Source organism: Sinocyclocheilus anshuiensis, unplaced genomic scaffold (assembly GCF_001515605.1).
Source record: "Sinocyclocheilus anshuiensis isolate Anshui unplaced genomic scaffold, SAMN03320099.WGS_v1.1 scaffold147, whole genome shotgun sequence".
NCBI lineage: Eukaryota > Metazoa > Chordata > Actinopteri > Cypriniformes > Cyprinidae > Sinocyclocheilus > Sinocyclocheilus anshuiensis.
In genome coordinates, this window is record NW_015549585.1 from 1,391,039 (window position 1) to 1,401,141 (window position 10,103).

At 36.2% G+C, this 10,103-nt stretch overlaps 1 long non-coding RNA gene across 1 annotated transcript in view; it reads right to left on the reverse strand.

Moving 5' to 3' along the window:
• Positions 1-7,231, reverse strand: part of LOC107657962 (uncharacterized) — a 12,766-nt gene extending 5,535 nt beyond the window's left edge. The window contains exons 1-2 of the long non-coding RNA XR_001630734.1: positions 7,200-7,231; positions 3,962-4,060 (exon numbers count right to left, since the gene is read on the reverse strand). This is a non-coding gene — a long non-coding RNA (uncharacterized LOC107657962). The remainder of the gene's footprint in view (positions 1-3,961; positions 4,061-7,199) is intronic.
• Positions 7,232-10,103: the final 2,872 nt, after the last annotated feature.

Sequence of the window (10,103 nt, forward strand, 5' to 3'; positions counted from 1 at the left end):
ACACACACACACACACAAACACAAACACAAACACAAACACAATTGCGAGACGTAAACTCAGAATTCTGCAAAAATAAAATAAAATATGAAATGCACGAAAAAAAAAGAAGAATTCTGAGTTTTCATCTCACAATTCTGACTTTTTTCCTCATAATCGTGAGAAAAAGGTCCAAATTGTGAGATAAAAGGAAAAAATATATAATTGCCACTTTTATTAAACGGCAGAAATGGGCTTTCATACTTGCCACTTTTGATCAATTTAATGTGTGCTTGCTGAATAAAAGATTTAATTTAATTAAAAAAATCTGTATTAATAACAAAAACATGCAGACTCTGTCTCTATACACACAATGAGCTGACCACACACACACACACACACTCACACACTCACACACACACTCACACACACACACACACACACACACACACAGAATGTGCAATACCATGCCTGTGATTCGGCCACAGGAGCTCATTGGGAATGGGCGGTGTTCCAGAAAGATCTGTGTGGCCGCCCACTTCTTACATCACCGTGCCATTCTTATCACATTCACTAATGCTGAAGCTGCCCCTCTATGACATCATTTCCTGCCCCAGCTGGGTCTGTGTGTGACATAAACCTACACCAGAACCCTCTGACAGCTTTGGGTCAGGCTTTTATGGCAGAAACGGAGGGTTGTGGGAAAACACAACATGCTGGCATTGGATGCACAGATGAAGATCCAGCTGTTAGATTGAAAGCATCATGGGAAAATGCTAGTTCTCTCTACTTCTCATATCAATGTAATTTTACAGATTCGAAACATAAGGTCTACAATAAATTTCAGATTGATATAATCAGTTCCTGTTTCTTTAGTATAGTTGTGACTAACCGGTCCAGGTTTGGCTGGTTAGTCTCATCAGTTGGCACCTGTTGGCGGATGCTGGAACTACAACATCTGGACCTAAAAAGCCAGTTTCTCCATTCACATCTATTCAAAAGTATTTATTATTCAGGGTTTACTCTGACTAATAAAATGTACCATATGTAACAAATAAATAGCAAAAATTACTCACTATCAAAAAATTATCACTATAAACTATCCTGAGATGTGACGTGAATAAACAAATAATTGGTAATTTTTTGTTTCAATTTATATTAATATAAAATGTATTATATACACTATATATATATATTTTTTTTTTTTGTTTGTTTTTTTTGTCTCTCAAAAATACAGTAAAAATTGTAATATTGTGAAACATCACTACAATTTAAAATAACGGTTTTCTGTGATTATAAAGTAAAATGTAATTTATTCCTGTAATGCAAAGCTGAATTTTTAGCATCATTACTCCAGTCTTCAGTCACATGATCCTTCAGAAATCATATACTGATTTGTTGCGCTCAAGAAACATTTCTGATTATTATTATTGAAAACAGTTGTGCTGCTTCATATTTTTTAGAAACTGTGATACATTTGTTTTCCTGATTCTTTGATGAATAGAAAGTTTCACCATAGAACAGCATTTACTTGAAACTGAAATCTTGCATAACATTTTAAATGTCTTTACTGTCACTTTTGATCAATTTAATGCATCCTTGAGTAATTTCTTTCAAAAAAACCCTCAAAATAGCACTGACTGCTCCCTCCAGAGCGTATGAGAAAGTTTAAATAACGGACTCAGAGTCTGAAGTCTCTCCCTTTCCTTTCAAAACAAATATTTATCTTCCCTTTACTTTGAGACGGCATCTATAACACATTCTCATCTCAAGCGTGTTTTGCAGCTCAGATAAACTAGTTGCCTCTTGATAGAACACAATTACCATCCAAGGCAGACAAGTCAGCCACTTCTCCCGAAGTTAGTAAACGTCACAATTTCCTTATTGTTCCACGGCATGAAAATAACTCGCTAACAGCCATATGTTTTCATTCTCCTGCCTCTGCGGAGGACTCGAAAATGAGACTTTATGTTTCATACACGCCGCATCTCAGTGGCTTCAATAATCCTGCAAATGAAATCGATTCTCTCTCTCCCTCTCACCAATTCAGATCCCAGCTGGGTTTCCCATATGTGGCCATAATGAGGAACGGCAAAGTCAATCCCTTATATCGGCATACCTGCTAAAGCTCGGCCTCAGCAGAACATCCAATCCTTCTGTAATTACCCATAATGCAAACAGATGCACTGTGTCAGCCCCCTATTTTTTATTTTTTTGAATAACGTCGTCTGTATTTCCATAAACATTGACGCATGATTTAATGCAGTTCATTATATGCTTCTCAGAGGTGTGCTGCATTATTCAGAAAAGAAGTAGTGAACCCAAACAGTGCAGAAAGTAAACACGTTTGTTGCTCATATGCGTAAATTATTTGTTTCATCTCAAAATCCTAAGTGTAAATCTCAAGATACAGTCAATAATGATTTTCCCAGAATACCAACAACATTTCAAATTGTTAATGCGGCTCCATTGCTTTCAGAATTGGAAAAGAAACAGATTTTCTTCACAATTATCTGCGACGTCTGCCGCACTTTTCCCAGAAATGGCTCGTTTCATGTGTATTTTGCCAATTGTGAACAACTGTATCATTTTTTTTTTTTGGGGGGGGCTTTTCCGGCCACACAAATTAGATTATGCCGGCCAACCCACACTACAGCATCTCTACAGGTTTAAACTTCCTACTGATTGATTGATTGATTGACTCTTTTCCTGTGTTTTCAGCAAGTGCATGTGGTCAAATTCTCTGAACAAGGCTAATGTCTTTTGTTTATACCATATACGCTATATCTTGTTGTGAATTCGCTTCTGATGTTTAGTATTTAGTGTTTTAATGTAAATAGAAATTAAAAGAACTTTTCAGTGTTTTTGATTGTTAAAATATCATCCTAAAAAAAACAAATCACCTAATTTCACTTCTATTTACAGTATGATCCCATTAGTTAACTTTAGTTAATGAATTAACTAACATTCAATAACAATGATCAATACATTCATGCCAAAATGCAGAGTTGTCACATAACAACTTCTTATGCAAACAAGATTAGGGGAGGCATAAGTACATTTGATTTGATTTATTAATTTATTTACAAAATAACAATTTAAAATGTATTAAAACAACTATATTTACATATATTTACACCCTAGCAAATGCATTGCATTATTATGATGAGTTTTGCATGGTCAATCACCACCACTAACATTTTCTTAAGAAAATGTAAAAATCTAGTTTGTTAAATTGTTTTAAGTTAAGGTGAAACACTACAGGAAAAACTTTTGTTTGTTTTTTTCATGCACTCAGATGTTGAGATTTTGGATTATACATTCAAAGCACACTTTTAAGTGTTTATTGTATATTACACTTTATCCTCTCTAGATTTGAATTACAATTCATATTTTTAAAGGTCATTTTCTCAAAATGAGTTTTATTTTCTCCTGTACTTCAGCAGCACTTACACCAACCTTTACAGTTTCAATCCTATATACCATATATTCTGTAGTTATTTGTTTTTTCATATCAAATGCCTGATTTAAATTACATTTTATTCCCCAAAACCAGTTGAAAATGTATTTAATTTTACTGTCTGGTGACAGTTTTGTTTTCTGATTTATGGAGTGATAAAAAGTCCCCTCTGTAAAAACCTTTGTTAACAAAATGACACAAGAATTTTGATCCTGGCTTCATCCGGTGTTCAGATATCTGCTCTGGAAATGTATGCAAATGAGTGCATATTTAATTAGATAATACTCCTAATCCTTTGCATATTTAAACATGACAGTTCAGAAAACATGATGTTAAAATGTAATGTACTGCAATTAATCAGCTGGGAAAGTATGGTGACCTCTGTTTTATCCTATAGTGTCTTGCCTTAAAAATAATTTGTTTATCAATTGCTTGCATCGACTGAACTCCTTCTATAGCGAAAACGGCATGATGTGAAAAGTGAGTAAGGTGAGGTGTTTGTGTGTTTATTGGCAGTCAGTCACCTCAGAGGTTTCAGGTTAGATCATCTCTGTGATCGTCCTCACCAGTCATCCCGTGCCGTTCTGCCCTTGCAAAATGGCTAAACGGCCCGGTGCTGGGTTCTGCATTGAGAGGAAAAATCAATTATTCGACCAACTGTACATTTCACAGCTCATTTTAAACACTATGTGGTGAATTAAAGACCACTTTATATGCATTTCCCACGATGACTGGCATCGTGCTGCAACACTGACTGCCGCCTTTCCCCTTTATAGCACTAAAGACGCCGCTAATGTGCTTCCCGTTGACAGGGTGAGCATTCCCTGTCCACTGCAGCCGGCGTCCTGACAGCGAGGATGTGACAGCCCTAATGGAAGCTGATTACCGGGAGGCATCTATTAATTTACCCCTAATCACAACAAAGAGAGAGGCAGCACTTAACAGCTGTGAAATGGCAGCCGCTGTTCGGAAATGAAGCCCGGGGAAAAGGCAGAGGACACTGGTGCCATTATTACCTGCCGCTATTGTGCTGATCATCAACCCGGCTTAGCTGTCGGTAACTCTATAGTCTACATTTGCCATCCTCTTTACCTGGGAGCTCTCAGTAAGTGGTGGGAAAAAAAGAACATAAAGGCGATTGGTTTGCACGCGGAGTGCCGGAGAGATTGTGATCCAGGTGAGAAGCTGACAGTAACAGGTTTAAGCTCTCCGGCTTTATTTGTGGAGGAGAGGGGATTGTTGCTCTGACCCGATTGCGAGTGGTCGACTTCCTATCTGCTTTGTTTGAGAACAAAGTGTCCAGATTACCTTTAGCTTGCGTGGCTGAAGAGAAGAAAATACAGTTAACAAGCACATGCCAAGCCTCCTCTGCACATGCTCTTTGTAAGAGAGGACAGTGCCGAATTGGATGAACTTAAACGGATAGTTCACCAACAAATAAAAATGTGGGCATCATTTACTCCCCCACATGTTGTTCCAAACTACATTTCTTCCATTGAACACAAAAGAGAAGTTTTTGTTGGTCTTTTCCATAACACAGATGCATACGATGATGCAAGCTCCTAAAAGAACAACAAAGCACGATAAAGTATTATCATAACAGTCAGTGCTGGGTAGTAACGTATTACATGTAATCTGGATTACGTAATCAAATTCCAAAAATTAAGTACTTCTAATTAGATTACATTACATTTTAAAATACTCACAATTAGATTACAGTAACATTTTTAAGATTACATGATTACATATTATTCACGCAATGACAGTAAATTATTCATAATTTGATTCTTTTTTCTCTCTTAAATTTTCCTATCTAAAATTGTACTGCTTTTATACATTTATAAAGTCTTCCAGCTTTTCATCAACTCACAAACCCCCTGCAGTTCATTCATGAACCCGTTTGGGAAACCCTGCAGGGGTAATGTAATGTTTAATACACTTCATGATGTTGACAACAAAGAATGGCATATATTTTAGGTCTAAAGTAATGTAAAAGTAATCAAAACGTATAGTCAGTATACATTACCTAATATGTGTAATCCAATAGATTACATTACAAACTATAACTTCCATTGTGTAATTTCTAATTAATAATGGACTACAATTTGTAATCTACCTAGCACTAGTTATTCAACATATGTAGCATTTTAATGTGAATATTATCCTGAAGGTCTTTTGTGTGTTGCTGAAGAAAAAAATATCAAAAATAAATCATCTAATTCCAATTGAATTTTCTTATTCTTGCAAATATTCTGCAGTGAGAATAATTTGTGGTTGTGTGTGTGTTTTTATTTTCCCACAAAACCTAAGCAGTTGCCTAAATAATAATTATACCGCAATTCATGCATTTTATTGAGGAGAGATGTGCTGTTAACTTTCTAAGCAATCAGACCAGAAGGTGTTTAAAACACCTGCAAGGAAGTGTTGAGGAACATCAAGCCAAGTTTGAGGTTATTAGCATGTGATGTTTGTTGTGCCAATTTCGCCTGTACTCCAGCCCTTCCCTAAAGGACTCTTACACAATTATAGATCACAGGACATCTCTGCCGCTGTTAGAGTGACTAATAGGTTTTAGGGGCCTTTGGGAGCCCCCTCGTGCCAGCTATTGTAGAAGTCATGAGTTATATGATCTTACAATTATAAATATACACAAGGCGGATTTCCCTTTCTCCTAATTATCTTCCCATTGTGTGCCGCTTGGCCAAGGAGGGGCACTGATGCAGTAAGCTGGAGAAAGAGTGAGAGTGAGAGAGAGAGAGAGAGAGAGAGAGAGAGACATCCGTTGCCAGATTTGGCTAGTTGGCAGAGGCTTCCAGACCGAGCACAGTTACCTTTTATTACAGTCATAATTAGAAGCTCACGCTGCCAGCATCATGAAAAGAGGCTTTTGAAGTCACGCGCTCACAGGGTGTCGGGTGGAACCAACTGGAGGCCCAGAAAGTGTTCGATTAACGGAGGGAGGCAGAGCTCTGGGCCGCCGTAATATGACAAACAAGCCAGAACATTCCTACAATTATAAATATACACAAGGCGGATTTCCCTTTCTCCCAATTATCTTCCCATTGTGTGCCGCTTGGCCAAGGAGGGGCACTGATGCAGTAAGCTGGAGAAAGAGTGAGAGAGAGAGAGAGAGAGACATCCGTTGCCAGATTTGGCTAGTTGGCAGCGGCTTCCAGCCAGAGCACAGTTACCTTTTATTACAGTCATAATTAGAAGCTCACGCTGCCAGCATCATGAAAAGAGGCTTTTGAAGTCACGCGCTCACAGGGTGTCGGGTGGAACCAACTGGAGGCCCAGAAAGTGTTCGATTAACGGAGGGAGGCAGAGCTCTGGGCCGCCGTAATATGACAAACAAGCCAGAACATTCCGTTTGGCGTCATATGAATTAATCAGTCAAACAGCGGTGGACATGTTGGGCTTACAGACGTTTGATTCATTCCTGGGGACTGATGAGGCCCGTGATTAAATTAGGGAGCTCTTAAGCAGCACGTCTGAGGGGGGCAACAGAGAGGTTTTTGAAAGAGTTGAATGCAGGCTGACAGGCAGATTGTCTGGAGGGGCTCAGACCCCACTCAGAAGCGCACTAATTACCTAATTACTGACACACACACAACAGCTGCATCTGCTTGACCACACACACACACACACACACATACGTATGAAGGTAAATGCAGAGGTGTTGCCTGTATTTGAATCTCATTTGGTCATGCATTAAAATGGATAGTTCACACAAAAATGAAAGTTCTGTCATCATTTACTCACCCTCAAGTCCAAATCGGTAGTTTCTTTCTTCTGTTGAACATAAAAGAAGATATTTTGAAGAATGTGGGTAACTAAACAGTTGCTGGTCCCCAATGACTTGCATTGTATAGTAAGGTAGTTGTTAACTGTGGTATGGGGTAGGAATATATCTAAAATATGGTCATGCAGAATAAGGCTAGTACTAATAAACAGCCAGCCACTGTGCTAGTAATATGCATGCTAATAAGTTAATAATGAGAAACGGTCTCTAAACTAAAGTGTTAGCATGAGTTTTTATCCCACAACATTTTCAGAAAAACATGTTGTTCCTCGTTGTTTTGATATAAAGAAAGACACCATAGCGATGTTTGATTCATAAGCGAATCATTCATTGAACCAATTCTTTTCAAAAAACATGATTCATTTGTGAATTGGACTAATCCAATTGTAGCAAAATCAAATGACTCTGATTCAATCATCCAGTCGGAGTGAGTCTCAATATCATTGCTTACGGTCAGTGATTTGAACCAAACCCTGACACTCTTTGGAAATTTGTGGAAAACAGAGATGAACGATTGAACGATTCAAATCATGTGGCTTGTTCAGAAAAGGTATGCTGTTATTTTACTAATTGATCACTGTTAATTAACTGTTCATTAAATTAGATTACGTATCAATAACTGAAGTAACTGAAACTAACCAGAACCTATGGATGTATGATTATTTTTTTTTGCACAGGAAACCAATTTGAGCTTTTCCATCTTGACTAACCAGGGTTATTTATCATTAACTAAAACTATTAATTATTTTTTTTATTAAATAAAGCTGAAATAAAATAAAACAAAACATAAATATTACATGACATCTAAAAGAAAATGAGAAATGTTGCCTAAATTTTAAGAACTAAAATTAACTGGAAATAAATAAAAGCTAAAACTGGAATAAAAGCAAATTAAACCTAAAAAGAAAAAAGAAAAAAAAAGAAAAGAAAAAAAGCACATAACAAAATTACAAAAATGTTAACTAAAATGAAAACTATTAGTATATGTATTCAAATATTTATAAAACTACAATAGTACTGTATATAAATCACTCTAAAAATAACACTGCGACTAACAGTGTAATTCTGACAAAAATATCCTGAATTAACTGAAAAGATCCCCTGGGAAACTCCACCCCTACAAATCACTGACCCTGATGTAATAAGTTTCATTACTAAACATAAATCAATAAATGAGGAAAAGTGATCTTGGTTTAAATATTAGCTGCTCTCAGTCCAAAGGGCAAGTTCATTATTCAGCTCATTTACATCGATTATGCCTGTTTCATTCAGCATTGGGCTTAATTATGATTCTAAACATCACTGGTGTCATTTTGGAATAATTTGACCCGACCGTATCTAATTTTGTAACATCAAGGATCAATATTAACCAAAAATAAAAATTACAACCCTTAACAATATGGAATGTGTCAGTAGATCCACTGTATATTTCTAAAGCATCAATGGATGATTTGTGAATATGTCCTAAAATAACCTAAAATGAAATTACAGTCCTTAATATTAATCAAAATATTAAATAATAATAGCATAAATATATGAAAATGATTTTTAAGTACTGTCATTTCAGCCCTTAAGCTGAGAATCTATTCACAATATAAACATTTATATTTAAATATGACATAATAATGAAGCATAATGGACTTAAACGTTTGGTGTGGTAAATCTTGTGTACACAATATCTATTTACAATGCCATTCTAGCAGATCTGCGTACAAACACACTTTTGCCATCTATAATTGAACTCTGGCAAATTTAAATAATAATTAATGTGATGATTTTTGCAGTTTGAGGGTCTTTTGCAGCCGTCACACACACTTACGTGCTCATAAACACACACATAGTGATTTACCTTCGCGTGACGCTTCAAGCTCACTTGAGCGACCAATAAGCCACTTAAGCCTGGTTTCCATGGCAACCGCACACAGGCTTTTAACAGGCTGTTGCTTCGCCATCCGTGTCTACTGTATTAATGAGATAATTGCACGAGCATACATCCCGACTGCTGTTTAGAAACACTGGATAACGATGTCTATTTACATAAGTTAATTAGGACAAACTGAGAAGTCAATGCCTCAGTTTGTTTGTGCCTTTGTAAAGCGCCCAACCTGAGTGAAGCCGAGAATCCTGAATATTGAATAGCTGCTGCATTTAATGCAGCTCTGATGAAGAAGTGTTAAGCATCTAAATGGGAAATTTGCCCTTTAAAATTGTCATTTAAATGTTGCTTTTTTTTAGAATTATAAAATGGGAGTTCCAGTTCTAAACACTGATTGAATAATGCATGTTAGAAAATGTTTTATTATAGCCAACCAGTCATTATGACATTTTTCACAATAAAACTGAAAAACATCCCACAGACTAGACAAAAGTTTGGAATCATTAAGATTTTTTAAAATGTTTTTGAAAGGAGTCTCTTCTGCTCACCAAGGCTGCTTTTGTTTGATCAAAAATACAGTATAAACGGTAATATTATGAAATATTATTTCCATTTAAAATAGCTGTTTTCTATTTGAATATGTTAAAATGTAATTTATTTCTGTGATCAAAGCTGAATTTTCAGCATCATTACTCCAGTCTTCAGTGTCACATGATCCTTCAGAAATCATTCTAATATACCGATTTGCTGCTCAAAAAACATTTATTATGATTATCAATGTTGAAAACAGTTGTGCTGTTTAATATTTTTGTGGAAACCGTGACACACTAGGTTACTAAAGGCTAATTAATTAAGAAATTAATACTTTCATTCAGCAAGGATGCATTAAAGGGGTCATATGATGTTGCTAAAAAGAACACTATTTTGTGTATTTGGTGTAATGAAATGTGTTTATGCGGTTTAAGGTTAAAAAAACACATTATTTTCC